General features: G+C 39.8%; 1 long non-coding RNA gene across 1 annotated transcript; it reads right to left on the bottom strand.

The window, feature by feature from the left end:
• Positions 1 to 689: 689 nt before the first annotated feature.
• Positions 690 to 27,194, bottom strand: LOC148149735 (uncharacterized). The gene is made up of 3 exons (XR_015757341.1): positions 27,157 to 27,194; positions 4,998 to 5,390; positions 690 to 718 (listed from the first exon to the last, which is right to left on the bottom strand). It is a non-coding gene; the product is annotated as an uncharacterized LOC148149735 (long non-coding RNA).
• Positions 27,195 to 27,307: the final 113 nt, after the last annotated feature.

Here is a 27,307-nt window from a genome sequence, read left to right as displayed (position 1 = left end):
ACATTTAAATATCTTCCATGTTGTGAAGACAATTTAAGTGTTCTCAAGAGTCCAGAGTTTGTCCAATTGTGTGAGATTTTCTTGAGATCCTGTCGTTTGTTAAAGTTGCCAGTCTGCAACTTTACCTTTCAAAGGTGGCAACCCAAAGCTCTTTCAGTTAGATAGATCCCAACTCTCTTCAAATCCCTTGGATTGTAACTCTCTATCGCCAGTGCTCCAAAACATTGAGAATCCCTTTGATACTGTTAGATTCTGGTCTCCTCACTTGCTGAGACTGTACACCTATATATCCTATATTCTCCATATTGCAGACCCTTGACATTCTTGTTCAGTATTTTTAACCCTTGGGCTCATCAACTCTTGTACGGATCCTGCTTTCTGTCTCTCCATTTCCAGCAACACATTTTTCAAACTCCAGGAACTATCTCCCAAATGATCTAATATGCAGTCATTCCCATCAAAACCATAAATCTCCATTCTCAATGTCTGGAAAAAGATTGCAGTTCATTTAAAACCAGCTATATATTAGTTTCAAGAAACATAGGTTATTCACATAGCAAACAAATTGTCATGACATATTCCAGCATCTCGCAGCACTGCCTTTATTAATTCATTTAGTATATGGTGCTGCTGTGTTCACTGTACTTTATCCAGTACTTACTCTTAAACAAAGTAAATCGTCTTCTACTTTCTAATGTTGTCTCTCTTCTGAGTGCACCTATCATAGGAGAAAGAACTGAGATTGGTGGACTGGCCATTAGGACCTGTCTTGATATTATCCCTCAACCATCAACAAATCATATAGTCATTATGCTGTTTGAGACACCTTACTCTATGCAAATTCGTACCATATTTTCCACAGCAGTAACTACTCTTCACAGTAACTACTCTTCAAAAGTACTTAATTGGCTGTGAACTACATTGAGAGCTTCTTAGGTTTGCAAGTTGCTTAATCAAAGCATGAGATGGAATAGGTTCCAATCTGTCATATTCCTGGGAGAATGTAGCCTGAACACCACTAAATTTAAAGTTGTTTTGATAATAAGTTGATAGGAGATGCATTTCATGTATGTAATAGAAGTTTGGAGCTAGTAAGTGTTTAGAATTCTGCTTAGAAATGAGATTGAATACTGTATTCAATTTAATATGAGATCTTATTGATTTTAACATTTTATTGTTTGCACTATTCTAAATGTTATATACTTCCCTCATTTTTGCTGCTTAAACTATATGTTTGCACAGCCTTTATAAATAATTCTCTGCATGCCAATATTTCATAATGAATAACCACAACCATCATTGATAATTCAGCATTGATGTGAAGTGACACAGTGGATTTTGGAAAAGGGAAAGGAAAATTACAACTTCTGAAAAGAGAACTAAAAAATACTTACATCTATATAGCTCCTGTCACAACCTCAGCACATTTTCAATGTCTTTTAAAGACAATGAAGTACTTTTGAAGAGTAGTTACTCTGAAACTGTGGCAGCCAATTCATATATAACAAATCCCCATAAGGTAGTGATGGCAAGAAAATTTGTTTTGGAGATTTTGACTGAGGTATAAATGCTGGCCAGAAAACCAAACAGAACCCCTTTCAAACATTTTATGTTTTATGTCCTAATGAGTGGAAAAGAAAGACCTTGATATAATATTTTATCCAATAGTGTAGCAGTCCCTCAGCAATGCACTGTCAGCCGGGATTATGTGCTCAGAGTCTCTGGAGCGTGGATTTAGCCCACAGTTGACTGACTTGGAGACAGAAGTGCTACCAACTGAGCCACAGCTGACACCTGCTGTACCATATTAGGTTTTCATATTTTTTCTGTGACATCTGTGAGTATTTCTTTTGAAAGATTGTTTTAGGATTGAATATTACAAAGATACAATTTCAGAAGTATACAGAACCAGAATAAGTATCCAAATTCATAGCACTCTAAATCAACTGGAAAATTCTGGCTTTTAGAGAATTCATTCTCAATGTCCTTTTCACATCCAACATTAGATTACATCCCTGAATATCAAAATCAATTTTGGGCAGCCCTGCTCCCTCACAGGACCACGGACCTGGGTTCAATTCCACCCTCAGGCAACTGTCTGTGTGGAGTTAGCATATTCTCCCTGCGTCTGCATGGGTTTCCTCCTGAAGTCCAAAGATGTGCAAATTAGGTGCATTGGCCATGCTAAAGTGTCCAGGGATGTGTAGGCTAGATGGATTAGCCATGGTTAATATGGGGTTATAGGGACGGGGTAGGTCTGGATGGGATGCTCTTTGGTGGGGTGGGTATAGGCTGAATGGCTTGCTTCCATGACGTAGGGATTCTAAGATTCACAATGAACTTTTTAGCTGAGTCAGTACAAGTCTTGAGCAAGAACAAGTGATCATATATCTGATATTTTTCCCATTACAATAATTCAGAAATCTGGATCAATCCTTCATATAACTTGCATCTCTTGGAGTAGTTTTCGCATCACTCTAATCGATTTTGATGGACATGGTGCTAATGAAGTTAATCCTCTGGATGTATGAAGTTCTTTGTGAGGGGAAATGGCCTATGCAGGTACTGCATCTACGATTTTGTCTGATCTTGCCATGTGTTGCTAAGAAAAAATTGTTTCGGTCTTATCATAGTTTCACAGTAAAATGTAGGTTTGAATATGATTGTTCAGTAATGTTAAATGTTACATGTTAACTTACATTGAAGTTACATATTAAATTTCACATAAAATATTGGAAGAGATTGTGCAAATAAAAATAATGGTGGAAACTTCCCAGACCCTGTACGATGTGGGCATTGCTGAGGCTGTTAGGAAAATAAGGTGAGAGTGGAATGAGATTCCGGAGGTCAAGAGGAAACAGTCCAATTAGCAGCAACCAAGCTTTGAACAGTGAGATGAAAATCTTGCTAGTGAGTAGAAATACACCTAATTACCGCAATGTGCATACATTAACATATCATTACCTCATCACGTCTCCATGAAATGCAGTTTCCCATTCTCCCACCCATTGGATAAAAACTAGACTGTGTCAATTCCTCACATAAAAGCACAAGCGGGCACCTGGTGAATCCAGCTTGCCACTTAGGGAGTACCTGTCCATGGACACTAGCACAGGACCTCATCTATGACACATTTATTATATAGTTTTGCATTTCTGTGCTTCACTTTGGAGCACACTGGCACCAATCATTGACAGCTTCTTCCAGGCAATTTGCATCTAAGAACACGCACCCAGCTCATGGACTGTCGGGGAGTTAGATAACGTTATCAGCAGTCATGTGTCAAGTGGTGGACATGTTGTATATGACACCATGCTATGTCAATCTCACAGCTGTACCATGTGCTTGCCATATGCACAGAAAATACACTGCATGTGCTTCAAGCAAATGGCCATATCTCAAAGTTTAAGGGAAGTTGTCCTCAGTACAGTCAAGGAAGACACCTTCCATCAGAAGACCTGGCACAATAAGTCAAGTCAAGGGCAGAGCTGCTTTCAGTTTAGTGGTTTGGACATGGTCTGCCAGCTGCTTCAGTTAAGGAGTCCATATCACAAAACAATCTGGGGAGTGACCCTCAGTCAGCCTTGTGGGTCCATTGTAACCGGTCTGGGGAATTGTTAGGGGTCGCACAGAGATCACTCAAGGGGTAAGGAGAGTACAGGCAATCTATCCAAGTTAGTTAAGGGTTAGTCTCTGGGAATCTGCCCACTGTAAGTGAAGGAGAGGTTTTTAGGCATTACTTCTGTGGGAGGAAAGCTGGGAAGCTCAACAGTGAGGATCAGAGACTGCACTCTGGGATGCAACAGGATAAGAATGTGAATAGGGTGGAATTCAACATTTATTGGGGAGAGAAACAACAGAACATAGGAGGAAAAGATCAATGCAGGGATTGGGGGATCATCAACAGTTAGCACCACCCTGACTTTGATGTGAGGGTCAGTGCACTACAATGTCTGGTGTGTCTGGGGCTCAAGGGATTAACGATGGAGATGAACAATTTAAGAAACAAGTCAAGTGGCAACTTGGGGGAAGATCAAATGCAACTGGGTTTGACAGAAGGGGTTACCTAGAAAGGGATGCAAAACTTTGACGGTGTCATCTATACTGAGAAGCTGACTTTGTGACTCATACCAAAAAGTCAAATTGTTGGTTGTAATGAAGGGCTCATCATGAGGAGCAGATGAGGAGTTTAGGTCTGTCCTTGATAAAGTTTAGAGGGATGAGGGGGAATCTGATTGAAACAGAAGCTTGGATAGAATGGACTTGGAGAAGATGTTTCCAGTAGGAGAGACTGAGAGCCAAGGACACAGCCCCAGAGTGAAAAAGCAACCCTTTCGAAGTGAGATGAGGAGGAATTTATTCAGCTAGAGTGGTGAAAATGATTGCCACAGTGGCAGTGTAGGCCAAGTCATTGAGTGTATTAAAGACAGGGATAGATATGGTCTTGATTAGTTCACTACAGGGAAAAGGCAGGAGAATTGTGTTGAGAAATATGTCAACCATGATCAAAGGCCAGAGCAGACTGGATGGGCCTTAAGGCCTAATCCTGCTCCTATATCAATGATCTTAAAATTAACAGCCACAGGGCTGAAGTTGACAGGCAGACAGAGGTGGAAGGTCCAGGCATCTCTCTGGAGTATTCTGTAAGGTCACTTCAGGGTGTTTGAGGGGGGCAGGGGAGCAGACTGTGTATGGTTCCTCCTCTGACTGGCTGCCCAGTGGTAGCACTCTGACTCCTTGTTGGTGAGGTCAAGGTCTAACCTGGAGTGAGGTCACTTACTCTCATCCTCCTATTGCTATGTCTTTGATGCTGAGCACCAATGGCTAGAGCAATGGAGTGCAAGTCTGTCCATGTATCCAATGGATCTTGATAGTGCTGGACTTGATTCTCCAAGGCAGTTACCAACCTGTGGGTGGAGCCAGCCAAACGCTTACCCGCCAGAGGCAGCGGATCCCAACTGGATCAACACAGTCGTCCAATCATTGAATCAGTTTACCTTGTGCCCAGTGCAGATTATCCTGCCTGCTGCCCCAGTACTTGCTTGTGCATTTGTATGAGTTGTCTGAACTGCTGACACGATGTGAATGTCTCCTGCTGGGAATGAGCAAGTATCTGGTTTCTGGCTGTCCTCCATGTGCCATCGACCTGAGTGTTTCTTCTTCATCCAGCTGTAGAGAAGCGGTAGTGATGTTGCCACTAGAATATGCTGCACTCTAATCCAGAAAGCATATCCACTGGGATGTCAGCATATGAGCAGGTGGAGGGTGCAGGAGGCAGCCTTGTCAGTACATTCTCTGTGAGACCTGTGACTTCTTCCTCAGCAGTAGAAGAAGAGATTACTTGCAGGACTGCCCTCTTGATACTGAAGACTGTGAAGAATCCACTGATCCTTACAGGAGACAGGAAAAGAGAATGAGTTTCAAAATTGTGGTAGACGTTTGGGCAAGTTACGAATACCTTCACAGTGATGGTAATGAGAGAGTAGCACAGCAATGGACAATGATTCTTACTTTCATTTTTTTAGATTAGATTATCTACAGTGTGGAAACAAGCCATTCAACCCAACAAGTCTACACCGACCCTCCAAACAGTAACCCACCCAGACACTTTTCCCTTTGACTAATGCACCTAACTCTATGGGCAATTTAACATGGCCAATTCACCTGACCTGCACATCTTTGGATTGTGGGTGGAAACCGGAGCACCCGGAGGAAAACCATACAGATATGGGGAGAATGTACAAACTCCACACAGACAGTAGCCTCAGGCAGGAATAAAACCTGGGTCCCTGGTGCTGTGAGGCAGCAGTGTTAACCACTGAGCCACCGTGCTGCACTGTGTTGAGATATGGAGGTTTCACCATCACTGCATGAGCAGTTGTGATCCTCATCAGCAAAGTCAAGAATCCAGTTTGTGGGATGGGCACCTCAAGAACTAGTCTGAATCTTTTTCTCCTGCAATAAAGTAAAAGATCAGTAATGCAAGAGAACTTGGAATAGATAAGAGTGAATGAGGGAAGATACTGCCTGCAATTTGTGAGTAGTAAATCATGAGCCATGATGGGAGGTTGGTATAGAAGCAAAGGTCCATTAAGTGTGAGGCAGCAGAGAGAAGATAGTAGCACTTAACCCCGTGGAGCAGAGAAAGGTATTGAATTACATGTGATATTGTTAGATGTTCAGCCATACAGTGGAATCACAACTGATCCCAATGCCAATCTTGGACCACGTTGGTGATATCTGGTGGTATGATCTCCTCTACTGGTCCTGAAGGAACAGTATGGCCCTCCTCTGCAACACCCCATCTTGGAGGATCTTTGAGTCCTGTTAGTAATCAGGGTACTAGGTTGCCTCTGCCCATCATTTCTGTGGCAATTCTGCAGATGAAGGAACCATGCAGATCAGCTCTGGAATAAAAGTGCTTGACCTAGTGCTCAGCAGGTCTTTAAAAATGGCAAAGGGAATCCTGGGAAGGTGCTGGAAACTTCTGCCACTAGCAAGAATTCTGGGTGCCATAGAGGCATGGTGCATAGGTAATAAGGTAAACCTCAGAGAATGGCCTGGGAAATCTCACTCGGGTTCACAAAGAGGAACCACTCATGAAACTTGCCAAAATTGATACTTAGCCAATTTCTGGCAAAATTCAATCCAATACGTTCAATCCTTGTTTTTTTTTGAATTACCCAAGAGCATGGGGAGACGATACTTCCCCATTGCTTTCTCCACTGCAGTACCTTGGCAAATCAGATCAGCACTCCTCATTCTATATTATAATTATAATTGTTTGAAATGGGGTATTCTTGCACTTTTCTTGACCAGTGTGATAGGGTTAGGGCTTGTTATTACATCTCTTTTTCAGCAAGATTCAAGATCTGTACTATTAAGCAGCTGAATGTCAGTTTTGTATGGTATACTGTGCTGTAGTAAACTATTGGATGTTTGCTATCAACTCTAATGCATTGGGAGTATACTAGAGAATCACTGAGATTGTCATTGATCTCTTTTTAACAACTGATGGATTGGGCTTTTAAATTCTGCGGCATGGCACTTGCATAGAACAGGTGTTTCTATACCTAACCATATCATCCTGTATCCTTTAAATCACATCACTATTGACTGGTTGGGACGGGTTATTGAGATTAAATTTGCAATCTAAAAAAGTGAAGTGCAATCATCAAAACTGTAGAGCGAAGATGTTATTCTGTGGATTAAAGAAGTTCAACTCTCAGCTGGGTAGCTGAACTAGCAATCTTAAATGCAATGATGGGAAATACTTAACTTCAATATTTTGCTTGACAATTTTGCTATGTTTTCTGTCCCTTTGAGTGTTTTAATCTCTTAATGCAAAGTAGAACACCTGCCAGAGTCTTAAATTTGAGCTCTTATTAGCCAAGAGATCTATCCAACTAGCCCATCAGCCATAAGATCCATCAGTCTTTAAGATATAGGGATACAAGTCTGGAATCACCCTAACTGTGAAACTCATATGACACATTACTTTGTTGCGTAGTTGGCCAAATACGTTATTGATTTGAATGCAGCATCCTGCTAATGCAGCAAATCTCTCATCGTACAGCAAAATAACAATGTGAGATGGCTATCTTCACCTGCTGCTCAAATCCTTGAGATACTCCCTTCCAATATAATCTAGACCTGACTTCACACCTTTAAGATATTTTCTTTGAGAGATCCTTTTACAAACTCACTCATACAAAGCTCAATAAGTCCCATAAGCCTCCCTCTGACCTTCAACATGAATTCTATTGCAAAAGTTAGTGAGATTTTAAATTCTTCCAAGAGAATAATTTCTTTACAAGCTTTACACTTGACATTTACTTCTAAGCTATTGATCGACCTTCCAAAATTAATTTGTTCTACTGTTTCAAATTTGTTATATGTTTGCCCAGGCTGTTTCATCAAATTTTGAAACTTTTGATTATATGCATCAGGAGCTAACTTATATGCTCCCAAAATAGCCTTTTTTAAAATAGGGGTCATAATCCATCGGAATTTCCTTTTACAGTGATGCGTAAGTCTCATGAGTTCTACCTCCACATACTTTGCATGGGCAATGCCCATTTTTCTGACAGTCACAATTTGATTTGCTATATCCTCAAATTATGTAAATTATGTATTCTCATTCTCTTCCATAAACTTTGGTAGGACCTGTACAAGCTTAAACATTTCTTTATTGGGCTTTAGATTATTATCTCTCTCTTTTGAATACCTAAATCAAATCTTTGTCAGGGAAGGTGGTGGGGTAACAGTAATTTCACTGGAGCAGCAATCCAGAACCCCAGGACAATGCTGTCATGAATATGAGTTCAAGTCCCACCATGGCAGATGGTGAAATATGAATTCAATAAAATCAGAAATAAAAAGCTGACTAATGGCATCCATGTGACTGCTGTTGATAGTCATAAACTATCACTGATCTCTGTTAGGGAAGGAAATCTGCTGATCTTTAGTCTGCATATGACTCCAGTCCCATAGCAACATGGTTGATTCTTAACTACCCTTTGAACAATTAGAGTCTGGATGCTCAAAATCCCATGAAGAAATTTTTAAAAAATCAATATGCCTATTTTTCTTCAAGCTCAAGTCTTTTTATCTGCATTCTTTTTAATTACAATGTTCTTCTTTCTCTATTTCAAGCTGCCTCAACCATCTTTCACATTCAAATTGCTTAAATGTAATTGAACTCTTGCTAACTTGCTTAACCATTTAATGTACCTAGTCCCTCTTGTATTTCCACCAGTCTCTGGTATTTTGCTAATATTCCTACTGCCTTTGCATTCTTGCCTTTGATAGGCAATTTCACCACAAAGGAGCCAAACATCAGACAGCTCGCTACCAACTTAATGCTTTTTGCCTGATTGATTTCGATTCATGACAAAAGTAATTCACAACAAGTTTTCTCTCTAATAGGAAATAACCCATTTATGGTAAACAAACTTAGTTTTTTAACAAATGGGAAAAAAAGGATTACGAACTTATTACAATTTAACTTTCTGTTAAATAGCCCTTTATATCCCACTCATGTATATTTGTGAACAAGACAGAAAGTCAGGTATTTGACAGGTATATAAACACAGATAGAAAAACCAAAATGAAGTTATTTCTTACAATTCTTTTGAATGTAACAATGATGGCACAATTCTGTCTGCAGAGCAATGGTTGATCTTTAATTTATTAGAAGATCAGGTAGATCTAGGTATTTTGTTATATTAGGATTCTTTCTTTTGATTCTCTAGGTTTTCTTGTCTGTTCTTCACACAGCGAGAAGGAAGAGAAATGTTCCCTGTGAACGTCTCCGATCACACTGCATTGACAAGTCAGTAACAATCCAAAGGCTGTTGCTAGGCTGTCATTGCTTAACTCAAAAACTCCTGTGCCTGTGTTTCATAATGCAGTAGGAGAGAGTGAGGTCTGCAGATGCTGGAGATCAGAGCTGAAAATGTGTTGCTGGAAAAGCGCAGCAGGTCAGGCAACATCCAGGGAACAGGAGAATCGACGTTTTGGGCATAAGACCTTCTTCAGTAACCTCTCTGCTTTAAAGAGTAGCACAGTATTTTATAAACCTACACCACACAATCCCACTTGATTTTCAAGTTGTACAGAGGGAATTAAAAATCTGGTATTTTTTAGATTGAGAGAAATGTTCGACTTCCATTTTCAGTTCAATGTCCCAAAGGAAAAATATATCATCAGGTTCACTACCTTTATTCCTTCTCCATCTTTCAGTATCATTGGTTTCTTTTTAAACAATGGGGGAATTTTCATAATTGCTTTATTGCTGAAGCCACCTTCAAGGAAACCTTCAGTTTCATAGCATTTTTAGTCTCAATAATTGTTAGTTCAAGCCTATCCTAGGCAGAAATACTGAACCATTATCTGGTGAGGCACCTCACACACATTATCCACATATCCAGACAGTATACAAGGAAAAGCTCAGCATGTAAAAGAGCATTTGTTTCTACTGTCTCTCTCTCTCTCCCCCCCCCCCCCTCCACCCCACTCTATGCATGCAGCTTTTATTATTGCCTCTTTTGTGTCATAACAGCCACTCCTCATGTCAACTTCCCTCACATGCTGTCCCTGATATATGATCTTAAACATTCTTCCGCCATCCAACACAGCAATAAAATCAAATTCGATGCACTGCCTTCGGCAATGATTTGAAACTAGAGAACTTCTTCTGTCCTTCTTTCCACCTTTATTATTAAGCTTTTGAAATCAAAACTTAGCTTCACGCAATTTCTGTTTTCTTATTTACATTTTTTTTCTTTTAGATATTGGCAATTTTCTTCATTTTGGTTTCTAACCGCGTATATCAGCAAATTCATTGTTGAGTAGCTCCAGTTCCTACAGAGTTCTCAGACACAGCTAGCTTGAACAGTCCAAAAAATAATTTGAGCATAATGACTATCCTCTTTTTAGCAAACAACCAGATGGCACAAGACTGGAAATATTCCCAGGACAGATTTCCAGATGTACCTGCAAAAAGTTATTTTGCAAAGGAACTGACAAATCTGAACTTGATACCATATAACTTCAATAGTTCTGGTCACTCATCAGTCTGAACATTTAACTTTCATGATATAGTGTATTGTACAATTCAAGCATTTTGGCATGAATAACAAAAGGTTAGATAATGTGAAATCTGGGATTCACAACAATTTACTATAGTTTTAGGTCATGTGTCAAACCAGCTCAACCACATACACATTGTACTTAATGGGAGTAACTAAGGTGACTTTTACAAATCAAAATTTACCCTAAATATGCTTTGGAAAGGGAGCCTGCAAAGTTTAATGTTAAGACATATTGACAATTCAGATTCATAAATCATACTTAGAATCATATAATCATAGAATCTGTACAGCAGGAAAGCAGGCTATTCAGTCTATCAAGTCCATTCTGACCCTCTGAAAAACATCCCACTCAGACCCACAACCCCTCCCTGTGTTTCCCATGGCCAACCAACCTAATCTGCAAATCCCTGGACACTGTGGGCAATTGAGCATGGCCAATCTACCCCTCTTTGGATTGTGGGAAAAACTGGAGTACCCAGAGGAAACTCATGAGGTATGGCTAGAATGTACAAATTGCACACAGTTGCCCAAGGATGAAATCAAACACAGGTCACTGACAGTAATAATTAATTCCACAAGTATTTAAGATTGGTGGGGAGGGGACAGATGTTGTGCACAAAATGTTGTGAGATAAATGGGGAAATTGACTGAGGGGAATTCCATAATGCATAATCTTTCAAATTGCATAAGAAAGGGGGAGAATGTGTGAAGTCGAAACTCTGAAATTCAAATCAGCAACAATCAGGCACTTGAGGTCCTGTGAAAGGAAATGGAAGTTGGAAAATGTGTGGTGTACAACAAGAACAGTGGGACAATGGTGCGTTATACTAAATCAGGGGCCTGTGGAAAGGGGACAGTTTATAACAACAGTAAACTTTCTGTTATCAGTTATTGTTGTGGAAGCAGGCAGTGGGTTTCATGGAGGTGAGCATTTGGATTGAGAAGCTGAAGAAATTGCATAACATTCTACGATCAGAACTAGAGAAAAGTGGGCAGAGTCGACATCAACCAAAACAATAATTTCAATGCTGAATAAAATTGATGTGTTTGTGTACTGAATATAAGAAAGGAATTTGAATGAGAAAAGGGAAGTGAGAAGAGGTCATTTATAGTGGAGAAGGGATTTGATATAAAATTATAATTGAGTGTAACGATGGGAAAACAGGAGAAATTGTTGGCAGAGAGGAAGAGAAGATTGTGTTTTAAGTAACCAAGCTGAATCTGGCATTAGACAACCCAGTGGACAATATTTTGTTCTGCAGTTTTCAGATCTGAGGTCCCAAAAGCAAACAGACAGAGTGATATGATTAGGAAACCATGACAAATCTGCTGAAGGTTTCAAAAGAGAAGCAAACCCAGCTGTTTAAAATATCCACTGGAAGAAAAGTGATGTTAAAAAATACAATGAATCAGCAATCTCCACAAGAGGCCAAAATAAGAAATCGAAAACAGAACTCAGAGTGTACTGACCCTGCAGATTTAGTGCTATTCATTTACTCTGTTAGAAAATATTATTTGCCTATAGTCATCTATAAATCAGCACTCGCATGTCCCATGTTATTGCTCACAGTAACTGAAAGCATGTGCTGTTTTCTCATAATAATACAGGCATTGTTACAATCTCCATTGAGACCTAGAAAATGTTAAGAGGGATGAACTTCCCAGTGACCTGCTCAATGAATCAAATAAGAAGATTTCATCTTCTAAGATTTTTACTCTAACAAGAAATTAAACTCAACTAAATTTGACTAAATATTTCTCAGTCTGCAACTAATACTCAGGACTAAAAAAAAACATTCCCTGGATAACTACTTAATACAGTGTTCATACTATGTTTATATGCTCCATCAGACTCTCTGCAGAATTGTAGTCTTATGAATTAAGTCCAAAGCTCCTCATAGCTTTTCCAAGATCATTATCCTTTGCTTCAGCTGGGGGAATTTTCCAGGGAACCATTAGAAAAAAGTTCCATTTCAACATACCTTCTAAACACATGACCACTACCATTTAAAGTTATCACAGTTTTACCAGAGCATAGGGCTGCTCTCTCATTAGGGAGAGATGACTGGTGGTGATTTAACCTGAGGGTTACCATACCTCAGGCAAGGGCATTGAAGAAGAATCCTTCATGGTAACCTCAACCAGTGCGGGAATTGAACCCCTGCTGTTAGCATCATTCTGTATCACAAGCCAGCCATCCAGTTAAACTGACCACTTTTACCTGTACAATAGCAACATGTGTATGGTGTCGCCTTTCATTCTCTCTCTAGATTTGGAATTAAATTGCCATTCTCACATTGTCACTGGAACTTCCTTTTTAACAAAACCTGGTGGTGTACCCACACCCAAGAACTGTAGTGGTTAGCTCATCACCAAAATTCCAGGGCAACTAGGAAGGGGAAATGAATACTGGCCTACCCAGTGAAGTCAGTATTCTATGAATGAATTTTAAAATATTAAATAAACTTCCTGTTACAAGTACCCTCTTGTGATTCCATGGCCTTCAACTCATCACAATTCATAATTCCTTAAAATTGGGTTCTATCTTTAATCATGTTATCTAAATGTAATATATTAAGTGCATGGACTTTGTTTACTTTGAGATTGTTGGGATGTTTATTGAAAGTTACATTAATATATACAGTAAAGTGATCACCAAAGGCAGGCTGTGCCTCGAGTGCTATAGAGGAAAGAGCTTGGGTACTGTGACAACATCTGGATACTTAGTTTATTTGCATGTTGAACTCTTAGAGACTTCAGCCAAAGGTGATAGATAAAACGTCCCCCTGTAAAATTTGCAATTTCAGAAGGAGGTTGATATATCATTTTTTTGCAGTTCGCCAACTCTTTCATCTCTTATCATGTGTGACCTTCCAGGCATGTGGATTTTGCCTTTGATTGTTCTTGATCTGCAGACGTGTTATCCCCAATGTGTTGGTGACTGACTTAGTTTCACTCAATTTTTCACATCTGGGTGTGTTCCTTCCTGTTTGCTCTGCTCAATTGGTGTACTTTATACTTCACTTCGCTGGCTGTTCCTCCTCACATTGCACCAGGAGATGGTCTTTATTGAGTTGTAAATAATTTGCAGTTTTCCCAAAGGATAGGTTCCATACTTTGAGTTGCTTCAATGGATTCCCACAGTGTCCATGAGGTCCGCTGCCAGTTTTGTCACTCTCTCCTTTGCTGTTTATGTTGCATTTCTCTTGAGGCCAGCCTTATTAGATTAGATTAGATTAGATTAGATTACTTACAGTGTGGAAACAGGCCCTTCGGCCCAACAAGTCCACACCGCCCCGCCGAAGCGCAACCCACCCATACCCCTACATGTACCCCTTACCTAACACTACGGGCAATTTAGCATGGCCAATTCACCTGACCTGCACATCTTTGGACTGTGGGAGGAAACCGGAGCACCCGGAGGAAATCCACGCAGGCACGGGGAGAACGTGCAAACTCCACACAGACAGTCGCCTGAGGCAGGAATTGAACCCGGGTCTCTGGCGCTGTGAGGCAGCAGTGCTAACCACTGTGCCACCGTGCCGCCTTATGTTGCAGATTCTTGAGCTCCTTTTCATATTTGACTTCAATGACTGAGCCTTTGCTCAAACTGCATCAAAGGTCTTGATGCTCCTTGGAGTTTGGCCGAACTGACTATGCTTTCAAGGCACATGTCCCCAGGGATGGACAGGCTGACTTTGGTGTTCCACAGGACATTCTGGGACTTCCTGGGGAAGACCAGGTGCGGTTCCTGGGGAAATGTTCAGCAACCAGGAGGTACCTGTCTCATGGTCATTCTAATGCCGAAGAGGGCAATCTCTGCCTCTTTAAAACTAGCATCTAGCTTCTTTCCTGAGCACGGATTCCATAATATTTGCAGTGCCATGTCCCCTCACCTTAACACTGTGCTGGACCAATGTTGCACCTTGACCAGTCCTACACAGACCTGGGCTGAAGTACCCATGACAACATTCACCTGACATGGGACTTGAACCATCATTCCCAGTGGATTTGTCTGATCGCTGCCCTTCATGTTCTTTGATCAGGAGAAGGCATTTGACTGGAAGGACCATGGATATTTATTCAGGACTCTGGGAGCATTCAGGTTCAAGACACATTTCATCTTCCAGGTCCAAATTCTATATGCCACCAGAATGTCGAACTAATGTTATTGGATCCTGGACAGAACCCCTTTGTTTTGGGAGAAGAATGCTACAGGTTTGGCAGTTGCATTCTATTTACATTAATCCATTCCAGCAGCTCTCCTGGAGGTCATTGCCAGGTTTGGCCGCGGAGGGTTTGAAGTCCTTTTGGCTTACACTGACGATGTGCTCATGTTCACATACCCAACTGACTTGTGGAGACAGCAAGTGTGCCAAGAAATGTGCACCAGGGCATCGTCTAAAAGGATCAACTAAGAAAAATGTTCTGGACTCCCAGTCGGTCAAAGGCAGACAGATTCCTTGCCCAGGTCTTTCAAGTGGAATGTAAATTTATATTAGAACCATGGAGGAATCCTGGAGACCAAAGTTACACTAGCTAAGGCTGCTGGTCAGTACTGCTCCAAGTTCTGTCCTACAAGGGTCAAGTATGTCATCAATGTTACCATATTATAGTACCAGTTGTTCATTCAGATCTGTCCCCCAAGAGTTTGTCATAAAGTTACAGAAGACTCTCGCAGACTTCTTCTGCAACAAAAGGCTGCAATGGGTTACTACTGAAGTTCTGAGTCTCGGAGTTAGTGTCTTCAGACACAGATGATGATTTTCCATCTTTAGACCTTACAAAAATCACTTACATAGAGCCCTCTCCAAGATGGCGTGCCTAATGTTACGCACCAGGCCTGACCCCCTCAAAATATATTAAGGAGCTAGTCCAGACCCTAACTTTTCTTAATTTACAGGCGGACGTGAAGTAAATATTCCAGGTGTGATGCAGCTGATCAAACCACTCGGCTTTAAGCAAAACAGAATTTATTAAACAGTACAGTTGAAACATGAACAAAAGAAAATAGAATTTAGAATAACTTAACTATTGGAAAACTTAACCGACCCAACACAGCAACTTAACTAAGGAGCTGTTCCAATTCCCGTATCATTCCATAAACCCACGCCTTGGCAAAAGGTAAATTCAAACCCAAGTTCTTACAGATAGGAGAGATTTCAGACAGGAATGTCATTCAAGAATCATCTGCTGAAGCTTGGAACCTTTCTCTGGACTGTAGACACTTCACTGCTAAAACTAAACCAAACTAGAAGTAGCTACTGAACTGGGAGAACTGACCACTCCCCTGCCATTTGGCGACTCTACCTTTATGACCTCTTTTGAAAAAAAACCCAAGGACAACATTACCTTTTTAAAGTCACAGCATCGTCACACTAGATGATTCATTTCTTCTGCTAAGTGCATGATATCGTTATGGCATGCCATCCTGACATGCCTTGGTGTCCTAACTTTCCATCAGGGAGTGGGGGAGGCTGCAGATAGAGGGGTGTCTACACAAGAGTCATCCCTCTTACCATCAGGGAATGGCAGCTGAGGGTCTGCACACGGTAGTGCCAATGCAATCACAGGTTAAGTCAGTTCACAGAGTACCTATATTTATTGCATCTCGAGAAACACATTGCTATGTTTATACTGACTGGTATAGGCCTCAGGCCTTCTTCTATTTTATTTGGAAAAGGTTGTTGTTAAATGTTCAGTTGCACCTCAGTTCCATGCTCCAGATTTTTACACACCTTGTGCAGAGAGGGGCAGTCAGCGCAGAGGACCTCATTATGAATTGGCGCTAATCTCACAAGATTGAAATCCAAAGACCCAGACTAATATGCTGGATACAGGAATGCAAATCCCACCTCAGCGGCTGAAGGAATATAAAATTTATATATCTGGAATTGAAAACAAATAACAATAAGTATGAAACTGTGATCATTGCTATAAAAAAGTCATGAATGGCAGTCTCTTATTCCCCTGGTCAAAACTGTGCAGAATGCTGATTATCATCATCTTTGAACCATTAAAAAGACAGTTAAAGCAAGGCAGTTAAGCGCTGTTAATTTCATGAATATATGTCTGTACTCAGCTTGTGTCCTTAGGTTCCATGGACATTATGAGTTAGGCTTTTGGAGTAGTCTTGATGTCAACCTGTAAATATATATTTGAGGAGTATAGTGAATAGAAAGAGGATTGGCTTAGAATGAAAACATTGTGACACTTGTTTGTCATAATTATACATTGATTTGTATAATGATGACAAATAAGATGGGCATTTTAAAATGAGAATCCTTTCCTATTCACTTAGATATATGAATGTAGAACCAACTGCTTTAAAAAAATTTACAATCTCTATACATTTGAGAATTTTGAAAAGGTATATTTAACTTGCTTTATGCATCGCTACCTGGCTCTTTAGCTTTTGTTGTAATTGCCTCCATTAATAACCAGTAGCACATCCCAATGCATCAAAGCTTTTCAAGAGGGGACCAAATTAGAAGAAGACATTATTTTGAAAATAATTCCTAAATTACCAAGTGTCTTGTCAGACCTGCTGTCAATTTCAGCTTCCACTACATTAGGAAGGTGTCACTTGGAGAAAGAAACAAATGGCTCCTCAGATCAATAGATAAAAATATTAATGACCATATGGTTTAAAACTGCTGGTGCTTCATATAGGACCTCCTGTTAAGCTTCCTTGTCAGCTGCAAGCTCCCAAAATAGATTCAGCACCTTTGGTTTGATCAGACAAATGAACTGGAGTAATATTGTTTCATGTACCGAACAACAAAATCCCTTGGGGGAGAAATCAAAGTAATGATTTTTGCTTTAAAATTGAAATGCAAGTCAGTGAACTAGAAAGCAGTATTGCATTATTTATAGATCACTGATTATAACTGACACACAGTTTCTCTTTTTGACTAACTTCATTGACATATGAGAAAAAGAGATATTGAATGCAATCCAGCACTGTTTTTTTTTGTGTAAGAGCTATCTGGAAACAAGGCTGTCCCCACAACATTATTGACCACAGTGACTAGATGGACAAAGCTCCACTGGGAGCCAGTGAAGTTTTGATTCCTGAATTGAAGTGATTGTGCATGTTAGTGCAGATGAGCCACTGTTTGAGTTGGCTTATTAAGATAACCAAGTAAATATTATACTGTGGTTAGCAGATCAACCTAATCCATTTGGACAATAATGCACAAAGAGCCACTGCAAGGGACACGCATATTGCTGCATGCAACAAAATATGACATCAATTTGTAAGGGGAAGGAAAAAGATACAGAAGGAAGTTTGCTGATTATTTTATTGACTGAAGTTCCTTTATTTTTCAGTAGAATAGTTTCTATCTCATAAGCCAAGTTCCTATATTCTGTAGAAATCTTTTCATTTAAACTTGTACTCTGCTGACTGATATACCATTTCAAAATAATGCTCAAAATCTAATGCAATTTTATTTTATTAAGAGCTTTTATCAGTGCTAACAAGCAGGTAATTATACTTTTGGACAGAGCTCTTGTCCATATTAACGGGCACATAAATATATTCTGGATAGAGCTTTTGTCAGTGTTAATGGGCACATAAATATATTTTAGACATGAACTCCAGCAACATAATTATGAAGTGAGTCCCATGAAGAAAGACATTTTTAAGATTTATTGCAAATACAATGAAGTGTTTTCAAATGAAACATTCCAGGCTGCGTATTCTCAATTTACTGTAACAAGCCTGTCAGGCTCCCCACATCTCACTGAAATCTAATTACTTTGCAAGCTCAGTCAATTTTAGATTCTGCTTTTGGTGGATGCTACTGTTGAAGGGGTCACAGCTATGTTACCTGATGGGAAGCACTCTGCAGTTCAAGGCCATTACTTCAAATGGTAGTGAAGCCACTGAACAGAGGACAGTTATTTTGAGAATTGTTTTAATTCTCCAACGGGTACAAAGAATTTTGAAATGGGAAATTAGCAGCAGGGCTTAACACACTGCACATTTTCTGATTCACGAACCAAAGATGAAGGCCTTGAATGTTCTTCCCTAATTCCCAAGAGCAGAGGCAAAATCTTGTTACAGATGGTGAAAGATACACATTTTAGATAACACTAACTCTACAGCAACGAAATAAAATGCTGATATGCAACTATCAGTTGGTGACTGTCCAATTGTTGATGGCAGAAGTAAATGTAACTGGTAGTCAGTAACATGGACACAACCATTCCCTTGTCTCTCCCAAGTCATAATTCAAATGTTTTTGGGAACACAGTTTAAGATTGGATTCTTTGATCTAGTGGGTTAAGGCTGTACATGGGAATTGGCTAAGCTCAGTTGCTGGATTGTCAGTTTCCAGAGCAGTGTGATGCCAACAGTGTGGGTTCAATTCCCATAACTGAGGTTACCATGAAGACTCTCTTTCTCAACCTCTTCCCTCGCCTGATGTTTGGTAGCCCTCAGGTTAAATCACCACCAGTTGCTTCTCTCAAATGTGAGAGCAGCCCCCATGGTCTGGTAAAACTACGGTGACAGAACAAGGCTGTACATGAGTTAAGATCAACCACCTAGCGTTGATATAAGGATCAGGGAAATATTGCACGACCATTTCAAAGGCCAACCCAAGGTGACCTATTCAGACACTTTTAAAAACTAGGACTGATTTACGGAGCAAGATTTGTTGCAGATGTTTTTAATTAATCTATTCACATATGTTCACACATGACTGGGACTTGAACCTATACCTTCTAAGCCAGATGTAACTACATGACCATCACAACTCAATGCTCTGTTGCAGAAACATGGAGCACTGAGAGATCAAAATGAGGAGACCCTCCAAAGTGGTCACAAGCAAATGTTATCCAACAAAATGCCATACCCCAAAGCTATCCCTTCAGGTTGGCTGAGAATAGAAATTACAAATTAAAATGAATAAGAAATGAAGTGATCGCAAGAAACATTGCAACACCCTTAAGCAGACATCTGTCAGTGTATAGATTAGCTCATACATGGGGAAGCTGACTAGAACATATTACTCACTCAGTTAACTGCAGTAGGACTTCTTGTCACAAAACAAATGGAGAAATTAGAAGTTAGTGGTACATATAAAGTGGCTTGGCCACCCATAGCAGAAGAACTAGAATGTATACACTGCCCTTCACCTCAAGGAATAGAAATAAGGGACTTTGAGAATGTGATATAAGCTCAGTCTTGAAGAAAGGCAAGAGGACTCTTATAGTTTAGTGTTCCTACCTCTGAGCCATTGATTCAAGTCCCACCTGCCCCAAAGATCAATAATAATACCTCAAACAGGTTGATTAAAAAAACATCCAGAAGAAAAACACAGAAGCGTGTAATATCTGCTCTACGTCACGGAGTCAAAAACCTGTTTATGTGTTAATGATCAATTAAACACAATTAACAACTGATGTCTTCCCAATTTTCACTCCTATAATACATGAAAGATTACAAACAACCATCTGTTTTCTCCTGAAGGTTAAGTTACACAGCTCCCAAAAATGGATGCAGGTATTCTAATGCAAAATTAATCTAAATGCTTTAATTGCAATACAGACAGTACATCAACCCTATGCTGCCTGCTCCTATGAATGATTTCTGTCACAGCCAGCACTGTTAATTGGTTGCATGCATTAGCTGCTGGTCCAATATAGTAAGTTGCTAGTTCCATTTAAAGTTAGTGTGCACATCTTAAAGGGGAGGTGCAAAGTGGCTGGGGCAGAAGTATCATGCAGGAAGTAATCTGTTTTGGGAAAACGGTGAAAACATTTTAAGCCCGGAAGGCATATCAATACTTTCACTACTGCAACAGCCTAGGTTGAGGAGTTAGATATGAGGAGAGATGCTCTCTATCTAGAAAAGGCCTTCCAGTCAAACATAGTCAAAGGCCAGTGAAAGTAGATGGCCCTGAAGTGAGGGTGGGGAGTCATCTCTAGGAACCAAATGCTGAGAACATGGATCCAAAGCCAGAAGATATTCATGTGGTCAGGGAACAGGAAATGCATCTTTAAATGTCATATACCATCAGGATCAACACAATTTGCCACATGCCTGTCAATCACCCAGTAGCAATGTGGATCAGTAACCACTCACACCCAACATTCGTATGTCTCACCTCACCTCACAGTTAGCACACTATTCAACCATGACAGTCACACCCTCACATTGTTCTCTCTTTCAGATGAAAATGCTGCACAACTCAAGGCAGAAATTACAATTATTGGGAAAGGTGAATCTGTACATTTAAAATTCTGTGGAGAAGATATTACTGGCTATTATTGAAACATGCGATGTTGAAGCTACAGCCAGCAACAAAAGATTAGGCCACCAAAGCTGATGATACCCTCGTACATGACTGTCATTTTCACATCCCACTATCTCCTCATCTCATATTGTCTTCTAACTTCCAAGCTGCATGGTGGTCTGTCCCACCAATACCCTGGACATACCTTTACTCTGACTCCATATTATCCTTGTTTTTGGGGATTGGCTGCAGATTTAGCAGTGGACACCATTTGTAACTGGCACTGCTGACACTAAAGAAGGGCTAATAAATCATAGATTGGGTTGAGATATCTGGTCGGCATGGACAAGTTGGACTGAAGGGTCTGTTTCCATGCTGTGCATCTTTATGACTCTATGACTCAATAAGTCAGATAGGCTCGAAGGTGGAACATCCATTCAGGTAGGGTGCTCATCTTATCCTGAAACAATTAAGTCAATTTCTATCATAAAATGGGCACAAGAGCAGATGCCTGTTTGGCGGATGAGTTCCCAACTGAACTTTTATTCAGTGGGTATGTGCAGAGTATAGTGTTGAGGGCAGTCAGAAGGGAACATTTCCAGAATCCACAGTAATCTTCATGTGCACTTAGAAGGAAAATCTTTCCTTTATACCCAAACATTCACTGCCAAATCCCCTACCTGACTCAGAGAAGCAATTAAATCAATAAAGTAAATTGCGAGTTCTTTTAATCTTCCTCAGTACATTAAACTGTTTAGTGAGCTAATCATATTAAATTGTTACAATCATTTCCCATAGCCTTTCTCACAAGTGAACAACTTTATGTATAGTTGTTGTGAATTGAACTACAAATTGATTTGCAGTAGAATGCAAACTTAGATTTGGTTCGAAGTTTATACCTTTGCAACATGCTGATCATGAAACATCCAGGTGAGTTTTAGGAGAGGAGAGGGGCAGAGTGTTTGCATCGCTCACCCACCCCTTAGCAGGACAACCAGAGTTGCACTGACTAACATCCAGCACTGTCCTGCAGTCTGTCCGGGCTCCAGGTGACATAGAGGATTCAGGCCAGCTTTGTACCCTCCAATAGCTGGAAGTCATAAGCTCAATAGCTGCTGATCAATGCAAGAACTGAGAAATGGATGGAGTACTGCAAAGAGATCCATGGATGAAGAAGTTATTAGAGAGAGGTAAGTCCAAAGCATTGAACGGGCAAGGAGCTAGCAACCTAGGGAGGGATGTGATGGGGATGTGGGTTCATTTTGCAGGCCTGGCAGGAAGGAGCAAATTGGAGATAAAATTATAGAGGCCTGTTCCTTCACCACAATGTACACAGGACACATTGAAATGAAATGTGCCCTCCATTCGATCCCACCTTTTAACCAGTTAGATTAAATAATCTGGCCTTTCCACTCCTGTCCACCTATACTCATTGATTGCATTATGGTGGGGCAGCATAACATTCGGGTTAATTGATTTTTTAAATTAGCACAACTACCCTTTTTATTCCATTTTCAATAGTGGGCATGCTCCCAGTCTTGACATCAACTGATTCACTGTAATGTGGGGGTGGGACAGAATGCTGATGGGCTAGCTACTCATCATATCTTACATTCCCATCCATTGAAAATCATGCATTGTGGTAGGGATGAGATGGAGCTATAATCTCCAGCCCAGATCAGTCTCTCTCTCTCTCTTTCTCCACGGATGCAGTCTGATCTATTGACTATTTCCATTTTTACAGATTTTAAAACAGTGCCTTGATTGAATTACTTTTGTAAACGGCACACAATTAATTCAGGAATAAAACGCAAACTCTAAATTTATTTCTAGACTTCTATCAACTGAAATTCGTATTAAATACTGTGTAGTGTCAGAATTGGAAGCAAGTCACTAGAACAGAATATTTTAAATCGAGGAACAGGAAAGCAAAAGACATTTGAAGCAAGAAGGCTGACTTCCTCCAGCTCCATGTTCTCCCAGATGGCTAACCAGATCAAATACAAATCCTGTCTTGTTTAGTTTGACTTAATCCTGCCATGATAATTTGCTGAAAAGTAAATTCAAATAGAATATCCAACTGCTAAAGCTCAGTATCACAACTGATGTACCATTCTTCAAATCAATTATTTAAAATGCCCCACTCACAGCAAAACTCATGTATGCAGCCAATAATTGAAAAGATGAGAGAGTGTTTGAGACATGTATGAGATTATAAAAGGTATAAACAAAAGAGCAGTCGAAACAGAAATGAGCTCTTCATACCCTTGAGCCAGTCATACTATTCAATGAGATCATGTTTATCTGTACCTGAACAGTAATTTTCTACCTTTGAAGATATTTATACTCTTAGCTAATGACAATATATGTACCTCCATCTTGAAAGGTTCAATTGCACCACTCCCCACAGTTTTTAATGGGAGACATTACATTCTGTGTGGAAATGTGCTGCCTGGCTTTTCTCTGAATAGCTTAGCTCTCACTCTTAGACTATGTTCCTCAACAAAGGACACAGATATGGAGAAACTATCTTCAAATTCTTTTGACATTTTAAACACATTGATCACGACTCAATCCTCTCTGCTTAAATTAATCAAGCCACGATTATGCAATGTTTCATAATTTAACACTTTCAATGCTAGTATAGACTGGTAAAACAACTCCATGACAAACACAACTTTTGGGAGGACCACTGTCAAATCTAAATGCAGTTTGCCAGGTGAAACCTAACCACGATGTTATAAAACTGAAGCATAACTCTCTTCTATTCATATTCCAACATTGGCTGACTAAAGAAATAGAGTCATAGAGTCATAGAGATTTACAGCATGGAAACAGACCTTTGGGTCCAACCTGTCCATGCCGATCAGATATCCCAACCCAATCTAGTCCCACCTGCCAGCACCCGGCCCATATCCCTCCAAACCCTTCCTATTCATATACCCATCCAAATACCTCGTAAATGTTGCAATTGTACCAGCCTCCACCACATCCTCTGGCAACTCATTCCATACACGTATCACCCTCTGTGTGAAAAAGTTGCCCAGTAGGTCTCTTTTATATCTTTCCCCTCTCAACCTAAACCTATGCCCTCTAGTTCTGGACTCCCCGATCCCAGGGAAAAGACTTTGTCTATTTCTCCTATCCATGCCCCTCATAATTTTGTAAACCTCTATAAGGTCACCCCTCAGCCTCAGCCGCTCCAGGGTAAACAGCCCTAGCCTGTTCAGCCTCTCCCTATAGCTCAAATCCTCCAACCCTGGCCACATCCTTGTAAATCTTTTCTGATCCCTTTCAAGTTTCACAATATCTTTCCAATAGGAAAGAGACCAGAAATTACACGCAATATTCCAACAGTGGCCTAACCAATATTCTGTACAGCCGCAACATGACCTCCCAACTCCTGTACTCAATACTCTGACCAATAAAGAAAAGCATACTAAACGCCTTCTTCACTATCCTATCTACCTGCGACTCCATTTTCAAGGAGCTATGAACCTACACTCCAAGGTCTCTTTGTTCAGCAACACCCCCTAGGACCTGTCAGAAAGGCCACAAACAGATTCATTCAACTTAAGAGGGAAGCTGTATTTAGTCCTAATGGACTGATATTCAAGAGGAATTGAAACAGCAAATCTTCATTCAACCACAGCAGACTCTGGAATCAGAGCAATTCATTATTTCTGGGAAGATATTATCAGATAATAGAAATCTCAAAACGTGAATGAAGATTTTGGAAAGTTTACTTTGGAGGCAGGCACCATCCAAGAGATAGGTTCTCCAATTTAACCTCAGTTGAACAGAGAGACAAATGTTTAATCAAGACTGTGAAGTCACTAATGCATACGAATCCAGATAGGGAATTAACTCTAATCAAGTTCAGAGCAACACCACTGAATAATGGGCACTTGTCAGTGGAATTGTTAATGTAGTAAAGATTAAAAAATGAATGTACAAATTTTAGAATGTACAACTTCTCACAGTAATGAAGAGGTAAAACTCTGGAGAAGCACCAAAGCAAATAGAAACAGCAGAGATGTTAAAACTCAGGGCAAAAACTCTAAAAGCTTAAAGACAGATAGAAATGTTGGTTAAGAGACAAGAAGTCAGAAGCCACAATCATCAGACAAATAGATCAACTGGAACCTTACATTCTCAGAACATCTGAAGAAACATTCAAGAGGAACAGGAAAGCATTGATCTTACTCAAATCAGGAAATGAGGCAGAGTATGATGATCACAGAATATGTGTCAGTCATACCCATGCTACATCAGATAGTGTACCAAATGGTTGAATTATTGCAAATATTATGACACCATCACCATTGAGTTGAACTCAGACCAGGACATCCAGTCAAAGTTTCAGAGAGTCCTGTGAAATTTGTTGCTTGGAAGGAGAAAAGTGATAGTGATCTCATTGATAATGGTAATAATTATGTTAATGATTCCAAAGTCTATGTAAGTAAAAGTAAACTATTGGAATAATGTAGACCAAGTAGAGAGAAATTTGGGGAAGACTTGGTTTCACAAGGTTCATATAAATGATGACACTATACTAAAGAATTACATTGGATAATCTATCTAAAGATCTAAATGAAGGAGCATTACATTACATACAAAGTTGAAGAGTCTTAAAGATAAGAAGCAATCAGCTTTACAGACAGTGTACATGCAGACACCACAACCCAGGATGTTGCCTTTATCATAATGTGCAATAGCAGTGTCAGCTTTAAGCACAAGGTAAAGCAATAATCACTTTCTGTCCTTTTTAGTATAGAGTCTTTTATACTCTTGAATACAAAGATATCTTTTACTCCAAGACCTCACTAAATATGAGGTTTGGGGAACATCACTTGTTATTTCCTGCCAATCAGAATACTTATATTTTACCCCCACTTTCTGTTTCCGACTTATTAAATGATGTTCAACCCCAGGCAAAATGTTCTCTCTATTCCCTGCATTCTCATTTCTGCTTGTTATTGCACTTGTGAATTTTTATTGAATGTCTTTTGAAAGTCCATACTCACATTGGCCCATTGTTTATGATTAAAACAATTGTGAGGCTACCAGCACTCACCATTATTAAAGATTAATTGGACAGCAACAGGTGGGAACAAAATACATGGATAAAGCAGAAGACAGGAAGTTTTTGTCAGAATTGTTCTGTCGCTCAGAAGTTTTGTAATGTCACTGAAACTTGAATTCAAACTCATGAAGTTATAATGTATATCTACTGAACATACCAGAGTGAGTTAGGGCTAGTCTATATAGGAAATTTCTTGTTGCTGAGAGGGAGCCATTGGCGTCTGGTTTTCTCTTCCTCTTATGTCTCTCTCCATCTGAGGTTTCCCTGATGCTCTAGAAGTGTGGCATTCCATGGTTTTACAAGGGATTTGCTCACAGGAGAAAGTGAGGTCTGCAGATGCTGGAGATCAGAGCTGAAAATGTGTTGCTGGAGAAGCGCAGCAGGTCAGGCAGCATCCAGGGAACAGGAGAATCGACGTTTCGGGCATAAGCCCTTCTTCAGGAATTTGCTCAGCAATTTACATATACAGTCACCTTTTGACTGTATGTCTTATTTTATAAAAACACGTGCTGTAATTGAAGTCCATTATATGTGGGAGTAATACAAGTTAGATCCATTGTTATGTAAATATAAATTTACCACTGATCACAAATTCTGTGTGCATTTTCTTATCTTTCTTACTTCTCTATTAATCATTTCCTCAAATATTCAACTAAAATAGTCTGACATGACTTATGCTTGACCAAGGTAGATGTTTTAGATCAATTCATATTTATTCTTAATCACACTGTCCTCATGAGTGATTCTAACTCTTTCCTCATATCTCAGTGTGTGTGTGTATACACACCTATATATTCAGTTGACCATTTGGTTTCTGCATTGATCCTATTGAGAAAAGAGTGTTCCCATGCTGCAATTAGACACAAGCGTCTGTGTACATTCAAAAGCAGCTATCAACATGTGAACAATCTATTGATTTCTCTGTCCAAATTCCCTTTGTGCACAATCAGATCTTCTACAAGCGTTAAAAATAGTAATTGGCGCGTATTTTCCTGAAATAAACATACAGTATTTCATGACTATTTTGAAAGGCTGTCTCTAACAAAGTTGAGATTTATGGCATGTAGCATTCCATGCTCCTAAGTTTATTTTTTTTTAAAAATATAACTTTTCTGAACTACCTCATCTGTTATATGTCTGAAACCAGAGACTCCAAGTCTAAATGCTTCTCCTGTGAGAGTCATTTGTATATTGGGAAAACAATGAAGCAGTACAGCAGAAGACTTACCCACTTCAGTGCTCAGAGCTTGAGACGACTGAACCACCCTCGACAGCATTTTGCTAATTATTCCCAGGCAATTATTGTGGTTTTATGCACAATCCTATAAATTGCAGTCACCATACGATAACCAATGTAAGTGATTTATGAAATGGCAGCA

This window comes from Chiloscyllium plagiosum, unplaced genomic scaffold (genome assembly GCF_037043375.1).
Source record: "Chiloscyllium plagiosum isolate Xiang-an unplaced genomic scaffold, Cpla_swu_hap1 HiC_scaffold_6, whole genome shotgun sequence".
Classification (NCBI taxonomy): domain Eukaryota; kingdom Metazoa; phylum Chordata; class Chondrichthyes; order Orectolobiformes; family Hemiscylliidae; genus Chiloscyllium; species Chiloscyllium plagiosum.
This window is presented reverse-complemented; position numbering and strand designations above follow the sequence as displayed.